The following is a 23,713-nucleotide window of genomic DNA, read 5'->3' as shown; positions in this document are numbered from 1 at the left end:
AAGAAAGAAAGAAAGAAAGAAAGGAAGGAAGAAAGAAAGAAAGGAAGGAAGAAAGAAGAAAGAAAGAAGAAAGAAGGAAAGAAAGAAGGAAGACAAAAAAAGAAAGAAAGAAAAGAAAGAAAGAAGAAAAGGAAGGAAGGAAGGAAGGAAGGAGGAAGGAAGGAGGAAGGAAGGAAGGAAGGAAGGAAGGAAGGAAGGAAGGAAGGAAGGAAGGAAGGAAGGTAGGCAGGCAGGCAGGCAGGCAGGCTACTGCCAGCTTGTTCATGGCCTACACTCGGCAGCTCAGTCAGGGCCATGCACTGCCCAGGGACGGAACTTGGGGTCTCTAATGTGCATATGACCCTTGGCTGTCTCCTGGCCACCCGGCAGTATCCTGGATTTGGGAGAGGAGCATTTGTACCTGGGGCCTACCAGGGACAGGGACGCAGGAAGCAGCCCACTCTGATTTTCAAGGGTGACTCCCCTGGATGGGGAGTGGGGTGCCGGGAAGGAAGTGGGCCCCCCTTGGGGCAGTTAGAACGTCCCTGTAGTGGCTGCTTGGGGAGGGGCGTCCTTCCTTGGACCTCTCGTTCCCACTCCACACCTTTCTCAGCCCTTTACAGCACCCCGGTACCTGTTCTGCAGGGATCTGGGATGCCAAGGTGTCACCCGGGGCCCAGTGACCCCGAGCACCCAGGTCAGGGGGACTGTGTCTCGGCCCCACAGGGCATCTTCCTCCTAGGAAACAGGCTGGAAGAATTAGCGCCAGAGGCTGAGGCCGGATGGGGGTCCAGGACTGACCACTTCCCCTTGGTGTGGGGTGGTGGAGGGTTGGGTGACTGGTCCCCCTGGTGTGGGGTGGGCAGGGGGTTGATCTTGGCATGGGAGAAGCGTGTCCTGGGGAGTTGCTGAGGTCCTGGGGGTGGCTGGTTCCCGGCACCATTTCCGGTTTCACATGTGCTCTTTGTGGCTGGAACAGACTCATGGCAGGCGTGGGCCCAGGAGCCGTGGGGCCCCTTTCTCAGCAGTCTGGACTGTGGGTGCTGTCCCTGCTCTCTGGGGACAGGAAGGCGGCCCCTGGCCCCGGGAGCGGCCCGTCACCTGAACCTGCTCCATTCACTCATTTCCTCTCCACGCCGAAGCTCCCTGAGACACGGCCTCCGGATGGAAAGTCGAAGGGAGGGATTGAGTTGTTAATCATATTAGAGCATTTCTCAAAGAACAGGCTGAGTTTCCCACTGAAACGATGACTCCGGCATATAAATTAATCTTTTGTATAGGAAGAAATGAAAGTCATTAAATGTCATTGTCTTATTTTAAACGGAGCAATCCCCTGCCTGATTGCAAGTGCTTAGAGCAGGATGATTAAACAGAAACCTTATCTCCACTGTTCCAAGGAGAAAATTGGAGAAAAGTTATCCAATTATGGATGATAAAGCCAAGAGAAAACCCCGCCCCCCTCAAAACGGTGGGGGGAGGGGGGAGACGGGCTAGGCCGGCAGGTGGGAAATGTGTCCTCCTGGGGCTGGGGCCGACTCTGGGACCCCAACACCCACCCGGCCCCGCCCCTCCCGCCCCTCCTTCCCTGGAGTCCTCGCACGCGGGGACGCTGGTCACTGCTCTCCTTTGTGCTCTGAGTGTTGCTTTGTGCTCTGGGGGTCCTACGACAGCCTGGGGGTCCTACGACAGCCTGGAGGCCCCTGGAGGCTCTGAGGGGGCCACAGGTGAAAATCAAATCGGGGGCGGGTGAACGACACAAGATTAAGGGCCCAAATGGTAGGGCAGGGGCCCCCCAGGAAGGAGACAAGGCCGGCAGGGTTCGAGGAACTGTTCTAGTGGTCCCCACCTCGTGGAGGGGTGCCGGGCTGAAGGTGGGAACCCTGAAGCCCACGGGTTCCCCTGGGTCCCGCCGACGGAGCAGGGGTGCAGAGGCTGAGAAACGGGGCCAGGGTACTCTAAGGGTCTTCAAGAGCTCCCTGGTACTGCAGGCTGGGGGTCAAAGGGCAGAGAGGAGGTGGGGGCGCTGCCCTTCACACTGTGGGTGTCCAGGATGAGATGGTTCTTGGCAGTGTGGGGGCTGGTCCCCTGCCCCCTCCTGGGCTCTACCCACCGGCACCCCCTTCTGGGTCCCCACACTTACCTCTGCTCACGGCCAGACACCCCTGGGTGCACGTTCCCTCTCTCCTGCCCTGCTCGTGGCAGCTCCTGAGTCACAGAATCATCTACACGGTGCCCCTCAGTGTCCACGCGTGGCCCACCATCCCCGAGGGGCTGACTCTGGCCACTGCTCTTAGAATCTTCCAGAAGCTGCTCCCGGGCCCGATGTTGCTGCTAAATGTCCCTCCCCGTGGAGTGGTGTGAGAATTCTCCGTGCTCTCGTTCCTTTTTCTTATTTTGGCCTTGTCAAAAGTATTTACGTTTCAATTCCCTTTCTGCAGTTCCAGTAAATTAGGATTGTTTTCCTTCTCAGGGAGAAACAGCCTCTTGGAGTTGTAAGCGGAATCGTAGATTCTCCGTTTTCCTGGTGACCTTGGCGAGAGGGCGGGCGTCACCCCCAGCCTGCCCCTCGTGCACGCCCACTGCACCCAGCAATGTCAGTGGGATGCCCGCACAGCTCCCAGGCCGAGGGCACCGTGGGTGGGCCCCAGTGTTGTGACAGACGCTCCGTGTCTGTGGACAAATCTACGCGCCCCGTCATCATCTGCCAGGGCCTTGGGGAGGAGACGCCCGGAGGAAACTTTCCCTTTAAGGGGAGGGTCACAGCGCCCCTCCCGATACCTGCCCCCAGGCCCCACACTGCGTTCAAAGAAGGGTGTCGCTAGGGTCGCCCTCCGTCCACAGGGGTGCTGGTGGGGGTCTTTCTTGCCCTCCCACTTTTGGGGGCTTTTGGGGATCAGGGCCCCCCTGGGGGCTGCTGGTCACCTGGCTGTGTCTGCCAGCTACCTGGGCCGGGCTCCTCTCCTGTCTTCCCTCTTGTCCCTCATCGGGGACTCAGGGACGTAGGGAGAGGGTCCCAGCCCAGGGCGTCCTGTTCCGAGACCCTTGCCCGACGGCACCTGCCTAGGCTCGTTCAAGCACAGCCACGCTCTGATTCTGCCGGGGACACCTCCGCGCTCCACGACTCAAAACAAAATTCTCCCCAGCGGGACGTTTGAACTCTCATTTTTGTTCAGTACCAACGCTGAGCAAACGGGGGTGCTCCTTTGCCTCTCAGACCTTAGCAAACGGGGGTGCTCCTTTGCCTCTCAGACCTTCAGATTTCCTCTCAGAATCAAGGGCAACAGGTAAAACGCCAGGAGAGAAATGTTCCCGGGGCTCGAGCTCCTTCTTCTGACCCTCGCTGGGGAGCGCAGGGTGGCACCGTGGTTATGCTACGGCGGGTGAGGCTGGAGAGAACATTCTCGAAACCTCAGCCCTTCTCAACTTGCTACTAGTGGCTGAAGAACTCACCCAGAGGAGAACTGTAGGAATTGTAACCTTGAGGCTAGGAAATGTGCACGGGTTGATACTTTGTTTCTCCTTTGAGTTTCCGGTGTTAGGCCTGGGTTCTCCCCGTCAGGCGTCTCTCGGTGTGGGTGACTGTTTGCTTCTGGCCTGCTGCACCCTGCTTCTTCACCTGGTCACCCCAAAGGACGGCTTTGGGGTCCTGCCGCTCCCGGACTTACCTCTGGCTTTGTTTGACAATAGATTAACCCAGGAATGTCTTCCTGAGAGAAATAACCCATGACAATCACAGAGAGAATCCTTGACTCATCTTGTTATCCGGGTTAACATCAAGATTGACCTGTCAGGGGCAGATGGGGTCAGGGTAGGGGCTCGGGGTCACCCTTGGCTCCCCATCCGTCAAACGGGAGCCCCCTGGGTAAGAGACTGTGTGTGTGCATGAGGTCTGGGTTGATTCCCGGCACTGCGTGGTGCCCTGCGTCCCCCTGGGAGTCACCTGGAGCACAGAGCCAGGAGTAGCTCCTGAGCACCGCCAGGTACAAACCCCAAACCCCAAAGGGAGCAACCCTTGAACCCGGGAGATGATTCAAAGGGCTGTCGGCCAGGATTTGCCCGTGAGAACCCTGGGTTCAACCTCTGGCATGGTGTGGCCCCCTGACCACAGCTGGGCATGGTCCCAGCCAGGTGGCATTTTGGGGTGAGAACCTTGTGCATGGGAGGCCCCTCTCAGGGTGCCGGGGGCAGACCCCAAGGGCAGTGGGAGGCTCTTCTCACGCCTTGGTGTCGGGGACGGACCCTCCTGCTCCCTCCCCGGCCCGGCCCCACATCTGCTCTCCATTTCTCCGGCTTTTGTTCGGTTTTTCGCTATTGTCTTGGCATCCTCCAGCTCTGCAGGCAAGACTCCCCTCTTTGTTCCCCGCCCGCCATGGGCAGGGCGGTGTGGCCTCGTCTGGGTGGCATTATATAAATAACAGCAGCATAACCATAGCGACTTCGCTCCGAAGTGGTGCTTTTCCTCCTCAAAGCATTTTGAAAATATTAACTAATTAGTAAACAGGGCAGAATGGCAGCGTCAATAAGCCTCTCAGAGCAGAGCAATGCAGAGCCGGAGGGTGGGGGTCCCCGGGGAGCTGTTGGGGGCCGAGTGGGTGGGGCCAGCGAGGAGCTCCAGGGGAGCTGGATTGCCAGGACGCTCTGCTCAAGTGCCTCTCTCGGGGGGCCCAGATGGCACCCCAGTGCCCGTCTGCAGGGTCTCCGCATCTCCCGCAGCAAGAACAGACCCAGGCGGTGCCCCAGAGCAGGGCGGCAGGCGGCAGCTGGGGTGCCCCCACGCTCCCCTCCTCACTTCCAGCCAGCCCCCCTGCCCCCGGCCAGAGGTGCCCCACACCCCTTCCCCACCCCCGGCCAGAGGTGCCCTCCACTGGCCACTCCCCACACCCCCGCCAGGCGCTCACTGGTGCAGCTCGGTCTCACCACGCCTGCCTTCTCTCCTCGGTTCTCCTACTTCCGGCCGCATGCTCCTCTGGAGAGGCCACGTGTTCCTCCCTGGTTCCCGTGGATGGGTGCCTGGGTTCGAGGCTGACCAGGCAGGGTTGCCGGGAATGTCGTGACCCCCACGAGGGGACAGATGGCTGCCAGACCCCCGCCAGGGAGTTCTGAGGTGGGAGTTCCATCACCTCCAGCACACTCTCCAAGGGGCAGCCGTCCCGCCTGGCCGTGTGGACCCGGCCCGTTTCCCGGCCAGCCACACTGAAACAGGTGTTGTTCCCCAGCCCGTTTCCTGCGCGTCCCACCTCAGGGGCCCGCGGCACCGCCGCCGCCATGGGGGCCCCTCTAAACACGACAAGCTTCATGGAAAATCCATCCTTCGCACAGCGCCTTCCCGGGAGACGGAACCCGGTGTGCGACCCTGAAGCTGCTGGCGGCTGGTGGCTGCACGTCTGTCCCTCGGGATGTACACGCCCCCAACGGCCCCTGTGCACGCCCCCACCGCCCCACAAAGCCCCCAACACCCCCTCCCCCACCGCCCCCAGCCCCAGCACTCACACTGCAGCCACACGCAACTACAAACCCAGTTCCAATGTGGGCACTGTCCAGGCGGAGGGGCGCTTTGCATCCATCTGAAAGTTGCCCTCCAGGAGAAAGTCCAGCCGGCCTGTGGCCCAGCTGGCCTGTGCCCTGGGCCCCCCAGACCCCCTGGGCCCCTGGAGGGGCCATAGGCACTCCCTCCTGCGGCGCTTTCTTCCTCTGGCCGGGCTCGGGTTGAAGCCAGAGCCGCACACACAGGGACAGGTGTCTCCCTGCAGCCTCGGGGGCCTCTCTGGACACCGGCTGAGCACTGACCGTCTGTAGGGTCGCCTGGCCCCCGCACCTCCACAGGGCCCCTTGGGGGTGCAGCCCGTCCTGCCCAGCCTCTGACTGGCTACTGGCTTGGACGCTGGGGGACGTTCTGTGTCCAGGTCCGGCGGACAACCTGTTTCCCTGGCAACCCTCCGTGTGAGGGTCTTGCACGTGGACACGTGATTTTCTGTGGCCGTGACCTTGCCTGCTTGGCTGTCTGCGCCCCCATACTGGCCGGGGCGCCCCTCCAGCCACTCTGCTGCCTTCCCATGCTGGGTGCCGGTCAGAAGGTTTTCTTGAAACAATTTATTTCTCTTTTCTGGCCACCCCAGGCTGAAGCCTTCTTGCCCCCCCAGAGGGCAAATCTGGGCCCTCTGTGGGTTTTGTTTGGGGGCCACATGTGGTAGCTGTCAGCGGCTCTTCCCGGCTTGGTCTGGTGGTCCCTCCCGGGGCTGTGTGTGGGGTGCACCCAGCTCAGCTCCAGCCCCTCAGTCATTTCCCCACCCATTTATAACAATTTCCTGTGTCTTCCTTTTGACATAAAGAAGGCCCAGGTTTGGGGCCAGAGCCATAGTACAGTGGGGAGGGCATTTGCCTTGCATGTGACTGACCCGGGTTTGATCCCCGGCATCCCATAGGGTCCCCCGAGCATCGCCAGGAGTGATTCCTGAGTGCAGAGCTAGGAGTAACCCCTGAGTATCACCAGGTGCGGCCCAAAAGGTAAAAAGAGGAAATAAAAACAAAAAAGAAAGCCCAGACACCCTTTTTTTTTTTTTTTTTTTTTTTTTTGCTTTTTTGGGTCACACCCAGCGATGCTCAGGGGTTACTCCTGGTTTTGCACTCAGGAATTACTCCTGTCAGTGCTTGGGGGAACCATATGGGATGCCGGGGATTGAACCTGGGTTGGCCGTGTGCAAGGCAAACGCCATACCCGCTGTGCTATCGCTCCGGCCCCCCAGACTCCCTTTAATCTCCTTTTTTGGAGGCCACACCTGGCTTGGCTCAGGCTTACTCCTGGCTCTGTGCTCAGCGGTCACCTCTGGCGGTGCACGGTGGGACCCTCTGCATGCTGGGTCTGGAAGCACGGTTGGTTGCACGCAAAGCAAGTGCATCACCCCCCATGCGATCTCTCCAGACCCCAATCTCTCTCTTTTCTTTAAGAACCAGACAAGCGGAAGCGAAACACCTCCCCAGCAGACTCCCCAGGTGAGCGAGAAATCAGAACCTCTCCGACGGGGCTGGGCGGGTGACGCTGTCTCCTTGAGCCCGAGGAAGCCTGTCTCGGGGTACCCCCGAGTTAACAGTGCCCCCCGCCTCGCCTCCTACCTGCATGCCAGTAGTGGGCTCTCAATCTTGTCTTCCCACCAGTCCGAGGGTCAAGTTGGTGCCTGGAAAGCTCCCTCAGCTGTTTCTTGCGGGACGGCCACACTTTCCCTGTCCCAGGCATGTGAGCCTGTGACTGCCCCCAACCCACGTGTGACTGTCCCTCCTTAGCTCAGACTGCAGGGTCTGGGCTGCTGATTCCTGCCGAGTGGTTTTCTTGAAAAGAAGCAAAGTCATGGCCGGATCCATTTGTTTACATGATGGTTTGCTCTGCTCTGCCCTGCCCTGCTCTCCTCTCCTCTCCCTTCACCCCTCTTCCCCCCGTCCCCTCTCCTCCTGTGGGCAACTGGTGTGATGGTGATGAACTGACTTTTGGGGCGGAGTGGAGACTGAGCAGGGTGGCCCGTGTGCTGGGGTGGGGTTGTGGGTGGGGGCTGCCCCTTGAGAGGGGGCTGGGGAGAGGAGGGTCCATCCCAGAGGAGCCCCGGTGGGCCAGGCAGGAGGGTGGACCCTTGGTCCTGGTGGGGCTGAGAGGGAGGCTTGCTTACCCAGAGAGCAGGGACTTGGGGCCCCAGCCAGGGAGCTGCGAGCTCGTGGTCCCATCTCTCACCCCTCCCTGGACCCCGAGGGGAAGCCTGCGCTCCTCTCTCCACCTTGTCCCGGACACACTGGGCGGCCTGTCCAAGGGCGTGCAGCCAAGGCCGAGAGCTCGGAGGAGATGACCCGGGAACTGCCCTTCACAGGGGCAGGCTCCAGCTGCCGAGGGCGCGGGGAGGAGTCCTGGGAGGAGGTTTAGGAACTCTGGAGCAGAACCAAACTGAAAAATTTTAGCTCTCCTGGTGCCCAGGCTGAGAACTCTGGGGTCTTCTTCTTTCTTTTTGGGTCACACCCGACGTTGCACAGGGGTTACTCCTGCCTTAAGCACTCCTGGCGGTGCTCGAGGGACCGTATGGGATGCTGGGAATTGAACCCGGGTCGGCCACATGTAAGGCAAACGCCCTACTTGCTCTGCTATCATTTCAGCCGCTGGGGTCTTCTTGGAGTGGGGGGAAGGGTGCTCCCCCGACCCCCATACTTCTGGAGGCCCCTCCCCCAGCCATTGCCACCTCAGCTCATTGCCCAGACCATAGATCTTGAAGTCTCTGGATGGAGCCAGAAGGAGCGCACTAAATTAGACGGGAAACTAACATTGAAGCCAGCTAAACTTAACAAAAGCAAGAACACAGAAGGCTCAACTAGTAACAAACTGCTTAGCAAAACCTTAGACAAGAACTTAACAAGCCCGTGATGAAAGAGAACAATTTTTATATTAAAAATTGATTTTTTTAAAAACAACAAAGAAAGGAACTCTCAAAGGGGGCGGGGTCATCAGAAGAGGCGGAGCCATCGGGAGGGGTGGGGCCACGAGAAAGGGTGGAGAGGCGTGGCCTTCGGGAGGGGCGGGGCCACCAGGAGGGCGGGGCCGTCGCGAGTGGGTGGGGCTTGCAGGAAGTGGGTCCTGACAGCATTCAGAGCTTGGTAAGAACAGGAAGCAGAAGTCGCTACCCCACCCCACCCCACCCCACCCAGGACGCAATGGCACAGCAACCATCCGCGGGCACCTGGAGGCTGTGAGGCAGCCGCTGCTCTTCCTGCCCTCCTGGAACCTGCCACTTTGTTACCTACCGCAGCTGGTGCTGACTCACGCGGCTCTGCAGGCTGATCCTCCCCCGAGCTGGGCTCCAGGCAGGCAGGCGTGCACCTCAACAAGTGTTGCACCCTCTTCCTCGGCATGCACTTGACTGGGGGTGGGGAGGTCCCCTCTTTCCCTGGGTCACTACCAAGCTTGTGCATTTCTTTAGGGGAAAGCGGGGCCCAGCTCGGGGGCCACCCATCTCAGGGCCCTGCTCCCTTGCACACGGGCGCTACACAGAAACCCTCTCTCCTTGTTACCTTCCCGCCAAGGTTATCTGCTCGAGTCTGTGCCGGGTAAATGAGGTTGTTTGGCTTATGGATACAAATAGATACTGCTTTTTTGACTTGCAAAATGAATTCCAGCGTGACTGGCTCAAACTTAAGTATGCTAATGCTCAATGAACCAGTTGTCTATTTATTTCTGTTTATGTCTGCAGACCCATTAGCAACTTTTTCTTGTTTTCTTTGAGAATATTAAACGGTTTCCAACATATTCTAAAAATTAGTTGATTAGCTTGTTAGGGCACATTTTAACTGCGAGCTCTGCTGCACCAAAGGAGAAAATGAAGGTAATTTTGTTTGCCAGGAATGTATGATTCGGAGCTGACTGTTGAAAGATGTGCCCGTCAACGTAACGAGGGAGGGTAATATCTTAGTTTGCATCAATATGGAAATCACCGCACGCTTTGACAGACCCGACGCTGAAGGCTTCGCCCGCTGCTCATTATACATTCTCGCTCTGATTATGAAAAATAGTGTGTTTTCTTTTAAAGAGGAATCCACATTATCAATCAAACCGCACCAATTATTTCAGCAAGGGATCACAGTGAAGCCGACACAGGGGCTCTGCGGGGGGAGTGTCTGATCGGCAGGCAGATCTCGCGGGGTGTGATATTTCTATTGCCTGGCAGTTGTTAGTATTAATTAGGAACGCTAACAAAGTATTTTTGCGTGGTGGCACCCAGACAACCTGCCTTCCCTGCTATCATCTGGATCTTTATTATTTGGTCTTAATGAGCCCGTCTTCAATAACATCAATGCGCTCCGACTGCCACCTCTCACGCAGCCGGGGAGACCTGCATTCCTCGAACCAGGCTGTCACATCAGGGAGAAGCGGAGGGGACCCAGCAGGCGACGTGGCCTGTGAGAAGCCAGGATGGAGCCATGACAGCAAGATGTCGCCCGTGTGGACGGGGAGATTCGCTTTCGCCCAGAGTGGGTGTGGACTGCACACTCATATGTGCACGTGTACCTGCCTGTGTGTTCAGTGTGCACACCTGTGCATGCACATGTGCTCTGTCCATGTGTATGTCAGGCACATGTGTGTGTGCATGTGTGGTGATGCATGCACACTTGCGATCTGTTTTGTGTATAGTGTGTGCACACACGTGTACCTGTTATCTGTGTGAGCACAGAGTTCATGAGCAACACACACGTGGCCTGTGTGAGGTGCATGCACATGTGATTGTTCATGCTTGTGGTGTGCACGGGTACATGTAGTGTGGTCTGTTCATGTGTGTTGTTCACATTCATGTGCGCACTTGTAATCCACCCAGACATGTGGCACACACACATGAAAGTGTATATGCTGTGTACATATGTGCAGTGTATATGAGTGCATACATATGGCATATCTCTATGTAGTGGCACACACATACATATGATCTGTGTGTGGAGTGAGTGTGCATGCAGGATATTGGTGTGTGTGGCATGCACAAGCATGCCTGTATATATAGTATGCCTGTATGTGTGGTATGCACACTTGCCCGATCTGTGTAGTCTTCAGGCTTTCATGATCTGTTTATGCATTGTGCACCTACTCATGCTGTACACACATGACATCTCAGTGTGCCTGTGTGAGCTGCACACAAATGTGTGATCTGTGTGTACATACATGTGGCCTGTGCACACACCTGTGATCTGTGCTTGCAGTATGTACACATGTGTGGTCTGTACACCCACGTGTGGTCTCTGTGCAACGTGTACACATATGTAGTCTGTGCACACACCTGTGGTCTATGTGTAAAGTATGTACATGTATGTGGTCTGTACACCCACGTGTGGTCTGTGTGTGCAATGTGTACACATATGTGGTCTGTGCACACATTGTGGTCTGCATTTGCACGATACGCACGTGAGATCTGTGTGTGCGGTGTGTATGTGTGCTGCATCTCTGTGTGGCAGGTGGGGGAAGCTGAGTCACTGACTAGTTTACTCCATGCTGGCAGCTAGGTTAGCAGAACGGCTGGGGGTGGCACCATGGCATGTGGGCCGCTTGCATTCTCCCTGGGCATCGTGCCCGCCGCACTGCCAGCTGCGGGGGAAGTGACGGTCTCGCTTGTCCCTGGAGGCTGTGCTGGCAGGTCGTCATCCACCCGGGACCTGGCTGCAGGGAGGAGGGCGGGAGGGGTGCCGAGCCCACAGAGGGAGGTGTCGTTCTCGGACAAACACGGGACGACAGTGCATGGAGGGGCAGAGGAGCCCGGGGTGCCGACTGACCTGGGTGTGTTTCCGGGGTCCTCGGTGCCCTGGAGCTTGGCCAGGGGCTCTGCTCTGTGGGGGCGGCTGTGGGAGAAGCCTGGGGTGGGCGGGGCTCAGTGCCAGCCCGGGAATGGGGGTGGCGGTGGATCAAGAGCGCCTCTGGGCGCTGTCCCCAGCCTGCCCGTGGGACGGGCTCCGTGCTGGCGGGCCTACACGTGGGTCAGGTGGGGTCGGTGGTGTGGTGCTCGGCTGCCCCTCGGGCAGTGCGCGGGACCCACCCGGAACACAGGAAGTAGAGGGTCCTCAGGGTGCAGGGCGGGTCCTGGGTCCTTTCTCAGTGCTGGGGGCCCCACCCCGGGCTCCTCAGGGGTGTGACGGGGGTGTGGAGCCGGGCTCTGCTCCTGCACGGGGCCTTCCTCTGCTCCGCAGGGCTGGGGCGTCCGACAGGCCCCGCCACACGTCAGCACTGTTGGAGCCTCAGGCCCATCTCGCCCCCCACCGCTGGCCACGGTGCTCGGGGCACCAGGAGCGCGTTAGAGCAACTGTAAGCGCAGTACTCTGTGACGTGCGAGACGCTCTTTGTATATGTGCGTGTCGTGTGCTCGGGGCCTACCCCTGGCTCTGTGCTCAGGGCCTACCCCTGGCTCTGTGCTCGGGGATCACTCCTGGCAGGCCCGGGAGGCCAGGGATCAACCAACTCTGGCTTAGCGGAGAACAAGGCCAGTGCCCGAGACGCGGGTGCGAGTTCCTACCTGGGGGTTTCCTGAGGGGACTGGGAGGAGGCGCATGCAGCTTCCTCCCTCAGGCCTCCAAAGCTGCTGAGGCAGCTGTCTGGGTCCGGGCAGGGCACGGAGGAAGGTGGGCCCCAGGGGCTCCCCCAGGACAATGACCCTGGGACAGCACCTGGCTTTCTGGCCCAGTGTCCGAAGCTCTTTGAAGTGTGCTGTCTACACTGAGTCACTGAGTCTACACTGAGTCACTGCACGTGCCTGAACTCACTTGCCATTTCCCCTTGGGAGTTCTGAGCCTCAGAGGCACCATGTGTCCCTGTTCCCGGTCCCAGGAGCATCAGGGACAAGCCATCGCCAGGCCGAAAGGCACTAGGGGAAGGGGGTGGGGTCACCTGGATGGGGGCCAGGCTTCAGAGAGGGTCTCAGCCTCCTCTGAGGGCCTAGCAGGGGGTGGCTGGTGGAGGGGGGCACAGGAAGCAGAGCTGAGGGCAGGAGAGAGGGGTTGTGGGCTGTCTGCCTGTGCACACGTGTGCTTGACTATGTGGACACACGTGTGTACACATGTACACATGAGTGCTTGCTAGGCAAATACAAGCTCAACTGCACACACATATATGCACAGGAGTGCTTGCCTAGGCAAATACGTGCACAACCATGAACACGTGTGTCCATGTTTGCCTATATGCACATGTGCCTATCTGTGCATATGCATGCTAAAAATGTGTACACATGTGTTTACATGTGTGTCTATGCACATGTGTGCTTGGCTATGCACATGTACACTTGAGTGTGTGCACATATACATGTGTATGTGCGCACCTGTGCTTGCTCCTGTGTATGCGTGCTCAGCTGTGTGCATACACAGACACAAGGTACACATATGCATACATGCATGCTTATGCACATGTGTATGCTTATCGATGCGCATGGTCATGTGTGCTCAAGTGTGTGCATACATACATGTACATGTGTGCAGGCCTGAGCATGTATGTGCTGATGAGGGAGGGAGACAGGAGATTGAAGGTTTGTTTAAGAAATTGGCTGTTTTTGTTCTGTTTTGTTTTGGTCACGCCCGGTGATGCTCAGGGGCCCCTCTGGCTCTGCACTCAGGAATCACTCCTGGCGGTGCAGGGACCGTTGGGTGCTGGGGAGGGAACCCGTCCTGGTTCACTGCATGCCCTGCCCCTGGACTGTCGCTCCATCACTCCGGCCCTGCTCTTGGGGTTTCGCCAGGAGGAAAGTGATAATACCTCCCAGGGACCTTATCTGAGCGGAAGGCGCCTCCGGGGGTCCAGGCTGGTGGCAAATCGTGCTCACAGGTCCCTATTGGTGGTGCGCAGGGGGCCGTGAGAGGAGCGGGGTCAAGCCCAGGGCCCCGCAGGCAAAGCCTTGCTCTGGCCCTCCGAGGGTCTCCCTGGCCCTTCAACCACTTCTAAGCCTTCTGGTTGCGTCTGTCGCCTTTCAAGCCAGCGGCTCTCAAGGCCGTGGGAAGCAGCTCTGGGCATCCGAGTGGACCTGGGCAGACGTTTGACGGGGCCGGAGCTCAGCTGGACAGGGGTGCGCGGGAGGAGGCCGGCTCCGTGGGGGAGCACAGTCTGGCCCGTGTCCCGGCGAGCCCCCGGTGGGCGGTGGGGCAGCGGGACAGCGCTGTGGAGAGTCCAGCCTGGCCCCCACGCCGCCAACACATCTCTCCACTCGGGGAGCACAAGGGACGTCTGGGAGGAGCCGCCACGCAGGCCCACAGGCTGCTGTCCGCAGAGGTACACGCGGCCGGCTGTGTCCATCTGGGGTCTGTGGGGAGGTGGCCCCACTCCAGCGGGCACGTCAGTCCAGGGCGTGCAAGGGCCTGCGTGAGTGGGCTGGCTAGCGGGGTGCCCCCAGCTAGGAGGAGAGGAGCGAGCTTGGGAGAGGCGGGAGGACAGGCAGGGCTCGGGGTCGGAGCGGACCCCACGCTCTGACTGGGAGGAAGAGGCGCTGAGGCCCGTGGGGCAAGGGAGGGGTGCGGGGAGGGGAGGTGCTCAGAGGCCTCCCGCCCAGCTGGGCTCCCGAGAAGGGTCCGGAGTCGGGGACACAGGAGGCCCGGCGCTGACGGACGGGCCCGAGGACGCTGTGCGGGCCAGTGGAAAGAGTCTTAGCGTGTGGTGAGGGGCTGGGGGCCCGCCACCCCAGACGGCTGCTCAGACTCGCTGCTGAGTCCCCCCAGGTGAGCTGTGTCCCCCCAGGTGAGCTGTGTTTGTCCCCGCAGAGAGCTGTGTCCCCCCAGGTGAGCTGTGTCCCCCCAGGTGCGCTGTGTCCCCCCAGGTGAGCTGTGTTTGTCCCCACAGTGAGCTGTGTCCCCGCAGTGAGCTGTATCCCCCCAGGTGAGCTGTGTCCCCCCAGGTGGGCTGTGTCCCCCCAGGTGAGCCTGTTTCCACAGTCGCCAGGAACGCAGACAGGACAGTGAGAGGGAGCCCCAAGCCCTGCAGTGACCACGAGAGGTGCGTCCTGTGAGAGCCGGTGGCCTATGCTGCCCCCCTGCCTCTTGCCAGGCGCAAGGCCTTGTCCTCTCCTTCCACGGTGGCTGCAGAGTGCCCGGGCCTGGCCCCGGCGGGGGCAGAGGGCTCTGGGCAGGCCCCCCTGTGCCCGCTGTGCCAAGGCTTCTCGGCGGAGGCAGGGCCTGCGGCTTCTCGGAGGAAATTCCTGGCATTAGCCTTGAGTCCCCCGGGGCCACTGTGCCCCACGCGAAAGGCAGTAAGGGCTGGGGGCGACCTGACACGCTGTGACGGGCAGAGCCGCGTAGAAGTGACAGTCCGTGGGACAAGACGGTATTTGGGGGCTGGGGTGGAGCTGGATTTAATTACAGGAGCCTCAGGCGGGCGCTCGGGGCCCCTCGCTGTGTGGCTGGGGTCCTGCGCGTGAGCCTGGAGAGACGGGAACCGCCTGGCGCTAATTTCCAGCCTCGTTCCTCTAATGGCTCCTTCTAGAATGATGTTAAACAATGATCATTATTACCCAGCCCTGAGCTTTGGGCTCCTTTTTGTCAACCACAGCTGCCACCCTGGGGCCCGCCGTCTCCCCTGGCGATGGGTACGGAAGGCTGACTCCCAGATGCTGGCAGCAGATTTCTCCTTCCACTTGGTGGCTATAATTTGGGTAGGTGCCGCCCCGCAAACACAGATATTTTGAGCTGGGCATCACGGGTCCAACTGTTTCGGCTCTTCCCGGCCACGGGGAATGAGAATGCGGGCAAACACAACTGCCTCTGGATGACAGCAGGAAATTGCTGATTTCTGCCCTGATCCTGGCGTTCGCATCCCTCTAGCAAGCTCTGCTCCGAGCCCAGTGCCAGGCGCGGAGCTGGGGACGAAGAGGTGGACGGGACACGTTTCCTGCCAGAAGTTCTGAGACTCTGAGTCTCCCGTCCACGACTGCAGCTGCCATGCTGCTAAGATGCGCCAGGGGGACTGAGCACCCAGCCTGGGGTGCTGGGTCGGCATGCAGGACCTGTGCCGGGACAGCGGCTGGTGCCTGCTCTGGGACGGGAGGGCCCGAAGGGTGTCGCCAGGAAGAAATGTGTCCCCGCCAGGGGATTGATGGGCCAAGGCAACTTCCAGGAGGGATGGGAACCAGGGAGGCAGATGAGGTGAGATCTCATTTTGAATTTTATTTTATTCCATTTCAATTTAGTTTTTTTTGGGGGAGGGGGTAGACTGGAGCAATAGCACAGTGGGTAGAGCGTTTGCCCTGCATGCGGCTGACCCAGGTTTGATTCTTCCGTCCCTCTCGGAGAGCCTGGGAAGCCACTGAGAATATCCCGCCTTCACGGCGGGGCCTGGCAAGCTCCCCATGGCATATTCGACATGTCAAAAACAGTAACAAGTCTCACAATGGAGATGTTGCTGGTGCCTGCTCGAGCAAATCGATGAACAATAGGATGACAGTGCTGCAGGTTTTTTTTTTTTTTTGAGGGGTACCTTCCTAGGGGTGTTCAGGAGTTCTGGGGGTCCCTCGGTGATTCTCAGCCAACGGGGTCAGCAGTTCAGGACACAGTACTGCTTGGATCCTGTCCTGTGGTGCCAGGGACCCCCACTCTGGCCGACTGCCCCAGCAGCTCTGGGGGGCTCCAGGCCTGCACCTGGCTATGCTTGGGGTGGGGGAGACCGTGTGGTGCTGGAAATAGAACCCAGCTTGGGCATGTGCCAAGGACCCGCCCTAATCACCGAACTAGCTCCCGGCCCGCCAATTAAAAAGTTAAAACTAAGTTTTATTGGTCATAGGAATGATTCAGGTTGAATGATAATCGGCTAATGGGTCCTCTCCCCGGGTAAAGTACAATGAAGGCCGAGAGGCATCAAGTCAATAGGAGGCAGCCTTTGAGCCAGGAGTGACTGTGAGCTGTGCTCACGGGAATCTAAAATGTTCTAAGGTTATTATTTTTTTTCCTTTTTTTTTTTGGGTCACACCTGGTGATGCACAGGGGTTACTCCTGGCTCTGCACTCAGGAATCACCCCTGGCGGTGCTCAGGGGATCATATGGGATGCTGGGAATCGAACACGGGTCGACCGCGTGCAAGGCAAACGCCCTCCCCGCTGTGCTATCACTCCAGCCCCGGTTATTGTTTTTATCATCTGTTTTTTGGAACCTCCCAGGTCCTACTCAGACACGTAGGCCCCTCCCAGTGATTCTTGCCCAGCTGGGTTCAAGTGAGGCCTCAGGACCCACCCACATGCTGGGTTACTTGGGCCACACCTGAAGTGTCTGGGGACTCAGGACCACACCTGGTGGTGTTGGGGACCCCAGGGCCACATCTCCACACCTGGTAGAGCTTGGGGGTCCATAGGATTGAACAGGGGTTGGCTGCATGCGAGGCAGCGCCCCCTTAACCCATCACTGTCTCTCTGGCCCAGTATTCTGAAGAATGTTTTGAATGCGGGTATCTATTTTGGTGTTCCTCTATTTTTCTCTCGCCACATCTTCCCCTCTCTCCACTTCTTTATTCATTTATTTCTCTCTCCAGAATTGGGATGAAATTGAATGCTTAGTTTTCTGTCGTCCCATCACTGCCTGGTTGTGCTGGGAACAGTTCCCGTCAGTAAGTTTTCTTCATGGATGTTACTTTTAACGGCTTTCACTATTTCATTGTATGACTCCACCATCATTTTCTACACCTTTTCTCTATTGTTGAACATTTCATTTGTTTCCGTCTTTTGCCCGCTAAATAACACTGTGAGGAGCATCAAGATGAAAGCTTTCATTCATGGTTTTGGCGATTTCTTTAGGAAAAATTCTTAGAAGTCACACGAAGCAAAATGAAAGAGTGAGAATGTTTCTACTCCCATTCTTAACAAGGAAGGACAAGGGTTGGGCAATAGCCAGCAGGGAGGGCACTTGCCTTGCATGCGACCAACTCAGGTTTAGAGTCCCAGGCACCCCATACGGTCTCTGAGCCCCATCACGAGTGATCCCTGAGTGCAGAGCCAGGAGTAAGTCCTGCACATGGCCAGGTGCAGTCCAAAACCAACCAACCAACCAACCAACCAACCAACCAACCAACCAACCAACCAACCAACCAACCTACCAACCAACCTACCAACCAACCTACCAACCAACCAACCAACCAACCAACCAATCAACCAACCAACCAACCTACCAAACAACCAGAGAGAAAGAGAGAGATGGAGACAGAGAGATAGAGACAGAGACAGAGGGAGGAGAAAACGTTATACACTCCAGTTAAGGATGGAACAGGAGCTCGCTTGTTTGATCCCTAAATTTGGTGGGGGTCTCGGTTCTTTGATTTGCCACCCCTGGGGCGGCTCAGGAACTGCACCTAGAGGGGCTCAGGGGGCAAACCCAGGACTCCCACATACAAAGCATCAAATCCAGGCCTCTTGAACTTTCTCCCCAGCCCCAGGAAGATTTATCAGAAGCATCAACACACAGACAGGAGAGGAGAACTGGGACCCGGGTACCAGATGGACAAGTGGCAACTGTGTTAGCAGATTCAAGAAGACAGTCCCCCCTGTGAGGAGAAAGAATCAAGGAAACTTCCTCAAGATGAGCAGCCAGACCCTTAAACATGCGGGAGCAGCAGCACAGGGGCGGCCCAGGGAAGTCCTGGGAGTCCTCCTGGGTCTCTCAGATGCCCCCGACAACTCCTTCCAACTCCCTTCTCGGGTGTAAGACTGGACCTTGGTCCCTGGAGAAGGTAAAAGCCGCCAACTCAGCATCAGGCCATCAGACACGAGCAGTTTCAAACCTGACAGGCTAAGCAAGCCTGCGCAGAGGGAAGGCTGGCACCCCCCGTCCTCCCCCTACCTCCAGGGCACCCTCCATTCTCTCCTCCCTGACTCCCAAGACACTGAAACCCAGACTGGGATTTCTCGGTTGGTCCTTGGAGGAATTTTCTTTTTTTTTTCTTTTTTTCTTTTTTTTTTTTTTTATTCTTCAATGACACTTTATTTTTTATTTTTTTTTATTAATAGTTTATTTTTAATTAGTGAGTCAACGTGAGGGTACAGTTACAGATTTATACATTTTTGTGCTCATGTTTCTCCCTTACAAAGTTTGATAACCCATCCCTTCACCAGTACCCATTCTCCACCACCAGTAAACCCAACATCCCACCCCCCCTTCCCAGTCCCGTCTCCCCCCACCCCACCCTGCCACTATGGCAGGGAATTCCCTTTTGTTCTCTCTCTCTGGTTAGGTGTTGTGGTTTGCAATAAAGGTGTTGAGTGGCCATTGCGTTCAGTCTCTAGTCTATATTTGGCCCGCATCATCTTTCCCCCACATGACCAACAACCACATTTTACTTGCTGTTCCCTTCTCTGAGTTGCCCAGAATGAGAGAACAGCCTCCAAGCCATGGTGACAACCTCCTGGTACTTATTTCTACTATTCTTGGGTGTTCGTCTTATAGTCTATTATTCTATATTCCACAGATGAGTGCAATCTTTCTATGTCTGTCTCTCTCTTTCTGACTCATTTCACTTAGCATGATACTTTCCATGTAGATCCACTTATATGCAAACGTCATGACCTCATTTTTTCTGACAGCTGCATAGTATTCCATTGTATATATGTACCAGAGTTTCTTCAACCAGTCATCTGTTCTAGGGCACTCGGGTTTTTTCCAGATTCTGCCTATTGTAAACAGTGCTGCGGTGAACATATAAGTGCATATGTCACTTCGACTATACTTTTTGGCTTTTCTGGGATATATTCCCAGCAGTGGTATTGCTGGGTCAAATGGGAGCTCAACCTCAAGTTTTTTGAGAGTCGTCCATACTGTTTGGTCCTTGGAGGAATTTTCTTTAGGAGTTTGACCAGCACAAGGTACAAGTATGCAGATTTTCCTCCAGGCTAGCACGGAGTCGGGATGGGCAACCTCCCCCATCTCCCTGTGCTTCCGGGAGCCTGACAGTCCAGCCCAGGAACTGCCTGCGGCACCATAGAGACTCATTAAAGGCCATGATCCAGAGACTCACAAATAAATCTCTCAGAAGAGAGCAACACAGAATGATACATTGCAGAGATGCCTCTGGACCCCAAAGTCACCATCTAGTTAAAAAAAATTAAATTAACCTCAGCTGTATCTCTGTATTTAGAATTTTTGAACTCCTGGAGCACACAGCCGAAAATGCAGCCCTGAGACATCTAATACTCAACACCACTGATGTACCAAGAGAAGCATATCACATTTGATGGGGTGTAGAGTAGAAGGCAGCCAATCTCGGGGAAGGAAAAAACATGTATACATTTATGTGTGTGTATATGTATACACACATACATATATATATACACACACAGGGTCAATCTTTAACAACATAATAGCAATCTCTTATACAAGGGCTTACTGGCTCTAGGGTGAAATACAACAATCTTCACACACTTTCCTCTAAGGAAATTTTTTGGATCATCTTTAGCAGATTATTCATAACAAGCAATATAAAATAAATTATTTAGGTCTGCTTTGGGGGCAGGGTTTGGAGGTTGGGATGGAATCATTCAAAATATGGTGGCAGGTAGGTGTAATGGTGGTGGGATTTGTGTTAGAATATTAAATGTAACAAATTGTGAACAACTTCAGAAAAATAAATTTTAAAAAACCCCTTCAAATATAAAAAAAAAAACACATGTGCAGATTTTCCCAGTGAACTTTTAGGGAAGTTCCCAGTTGACACGTCCCCTTGGCACACTCAATGTTTCTGAATCTTTCCTCAAGTTTCAGCGTGTTCCAGAGCTGTCCAGGGATTTCTAGACACCTAAAGAAAGTTTCTAACCTGAAAGAAAGTGACCAAAGCAAGTGCTCAGGAAGCAGGTGCCCACTCTGTTATCTATTCCTCACTCCGTAGGGGGCCTAGTCCTGAGTGTGACACGGAGAAGAAACTGGACAATGTGGGCGGGACCCTGAGCTGGGTCGGGAGTCCTAAAGGAGGCACACGCAGAGAACGAGTGTAAAACGAGAGAGGAGTTAACCGGCGTTTATTGAGATTTTTGAATTTTGCTCAATTTACTTGAATTTGAGATTTCTCAGCATGAAAACCCCAACCAGGGTTGGCGTGGAAAGTTTAGGAGCCTCAGAGAAACAGTGGGAAGTCCAAGGGGCGGCCATTGAAAAGAGACGAGGAAATCGGAAAGTTAGAAGAGAGAAATAGTAAGTGAACCAAGTGGAGAGGGAGGCCGAGGGCCTGGAGTGACGGTGCGGGGCACTTGCCTTGCCCATGCCGACCCAGGTTCGATCCCTGACACCACATACGGTCCCTCGAGCTGGCCAGACTTGATCCCTGAACACAGCTGGGTGTTGCCCCCCTCCCCAAATAAACAGAAGGGAAAGACGGAAGCAAGAGAGAGAGAGAGAGAGAGAGAGAGAGAGAGAGAGAGAGAGAGAGAGAGGGAGAGAGGGAGAGAGAGAAGGAGAGAAAGATAGAGGGAGAGACAGAGAGAGGGAGAGAGAGAGGGAGAGAGAGAGGAGAGAGAGAGGGAGAGAGAGGGAGAGAGAGAAGGAGAGAAAGATAGAGGGAGAGACAGAGAGAGGGAGAGAGAAGGAGAGAGAGGGAGAGAGAGGAAGAGAGAGAGGAGAGAGAGAGGGAGAGAGAGGAGAGAGAGAGGGAGAGAGAGGGAGAGAGAGAGAGGGGAGAGAGAGGGAGAGACAGAGAGAGGGAGAGAGACAGAGAGAGGGAGAGAGAGAGAGGGAGAGAGAGAGGGAGAGAGAGGAAGAGAGAGAGAGGAGAGAGAGAGAGGGGAGAGAGAGGGAGAGAGAGAGGGAGAGAGAGGGAGAGAGAGAGAGGAGAGAGAGAGGGAGAGAGACAGAGAGAGGGAGAGAGAGAGGGAGAGAGAGGGAGAGAGAGGGAGAGAGAGAGAGAGGGAGAGGGAGAGAGAAGAAAGAGAGGGAGAGGGAAGAGGAAAGAGGGAGAGGGAGAGAGAAGAAAGAGAGAGAGGGAGAGAGAGAGAGAGAGAGAGAGAGAGAGAGAGAGAGGGAAGTCTAAAGCAACGGATGCAGGTACCAAGTGGAAAGGCTCAAGCGTTGACCACGGGCCAGAGCAAAGCTCTGCTGTAGCGTCTCTGGGTCCCCGGGATGAGCAGGCAGTGCCACAGGCCACCCGAGAGGAGAGGAGGCAACACGCAGTCTTCTTGGCAACCGCCTCCAGCCGGCGCTGGACCTGCCTCAACCCTAGCGTTGGAATCCGGGGAGAGACGCCCTTCCACACACGGAGGAGCTCCATTCCGGGATCGCACCCCGAACCCCGGGTGCCCCCCGGGGGCTACGGAGCTACTCTGAGAGCAGACTGAGCATATCTTCAGATTTACAGTGGCGGGGGTGGGTGGGTGAAGGGTGTCGTGCACTCAGTGGAACCCCTGGCCAGTGCTCAGTGCTCAGTGCTCAGTGCTCACTCCAACCTGCTCTGCAGACACTCTCGCCAGCTCAGCTTCCTTCCCTGCCCTCCCCCTCATTGACGACCTTTAGCATTTGGGGAGCCTGGTTCTTTTTTTTTTTTTGCTTTTTTGGGTCACACCGGGCGATGCACAGGGGTTACTCTTGGCTCTGCACTCAGGAATTACTCCTGGCAGTGCTCAGGGGACCATATGGGATGCTGGGAATCGAACCCGGGTCGGCTGCATGCAAGGCAAATGCCCTCCCCGCTGTGCTATCACTCCAGCCCCCAAGGGGAGCCTTGTTCTTTCAGAATGAAAATTGCTCTCAGGAAGGGCAACCATCCGATTGACGGGGTGACCCCCCCCCCCCGCAGGGGGTCAGACCTCACATCCGAGGTGCCCCCAGCAAACCAGGCCAGGCCTCTCCCCCACTCAGCAGGCGGAGGACTGAGCCGGGCTCCCCGGGGAAGGCTGGCGATTCTGTCTCTGCTCGGAGCAGGGATTCTGAGTGGGTGGGTGGGGGATTCGTCTCAAGAGCTGATACTCGCCGTTGCAAAAATGGAATTGCCAGGTTTTCCGTCAATTTCCGTCAAGAACAGAGCCACAAATGGTGGTTGGCTAAATAGATTATTGCATACTAATGGAGCGGCAGATTCTGTTTTTGAGAATATTGAATAAAATAGGAATCATTCAAAATATAGAAAACAAGCTGATCGTGGGGCTGGAGTGATAGCACAGCGGGGAGGGCGTTTGCCTTGCACGCAGCCTACCTGAGTTCAATTCCCAGCATCCCATATTTCCCCTGAGCACCACCAGGGGTAATGCTTGAGTGCAGAGCCAGGAGTGACCTTTGTGCGTCACCGGGTGTGACCTAAAAAGCAAAAACAAAAAAAAAAAAAAAGAAGAAAAAGAAAACAAGCTGTGAAGTGGGTGGGATAAAACAGCAGGATCCATTTTCTATAGAATATAGAAAGACACATGTGCTAATTAAAAATAATGGAAAAATAGACACAGAATTAGAATCTATACCTTGGTTTCTGGGTGCCTCAGGGACCTGGGCCCTACGAAAATATGACAAGAACGCCATTCGGGTATCCCAAAGAGGAATGGAAAGAGCTATGCTTGGAGTATCATGTTTCACTCAAGTGAGAGAAGGAATCCGGAGTTCCGACCTCTGTCGATGATCAAGAATCAGGGATGCTGTCTCGTTTGCCAAGGCATCAAAAATCAGATGGGCCGGACATGTAATGTGATTTAGAGACAACCGCTGGACTAGAGCTGTTACCGACTGGATTCCACGGGACGTCAGAAGACCGAGTGGCTGCCCACCTACAAGATGGTCAGACTTCTTTGTCAAAACCCTAAACAAACGGTTTGAGGCTCTTCAGGTTCCTGGAGCAAGCAGATGCCATTGGGCTACACTAGCACACGGCAGGGATGAATGGAGACGTTACTGGCGCCCGCTCCAGCAAATTGAAGATCAACGGGATGACAAGTGATACAAGTGATCCCTTGGTTTCTGGGTGGTGGGATTGGGGTGAGTACTTTTTGGTGGCCAAATGTCCTCCTCCGCTGAAAGATGTGCCCCAGGAAAGACGTGTCCTCAGTAGGTCTGGCCTGGCCTTGGCTGTTCCTCGTGTGACTTCTCCGTGCACTGTTCAAACTTGAGGAAAAAGGGGGTGTAGCTAAGGGGGCTCTTAGCTTATGGGCTGGAGCAATAGCACAGTGGTAGGGCATTTGCCTTGCATGTGGCCAACCCGGGTTCGATTCCTCCACCCCTCTCAGAGGGCCCGACAAGCTACTGAGAGTATCCCACCCGTATGGCAGAGCCTGGCAAGCTCCCTGTGACGTATTCAATATGCCAAAAACAGTAGCAAGTCTCA

This window comes from Sorex araneus, chromosome 11 (assembly GCF_027595985.1).
Source record: "Sorex araneus isolate mSorAra2 chromosome 11, mSorAra2.pri, whole genome shotgun sequence".
Lineage (NCBI taxonomy): Eukaryota > Metazoa > Chordata > Mammalia > Eulipotyphla > Soricidae > Sorex > Sorex araneus.
This window is presented reverse-complemented; position numbering follows the sequence as displayed.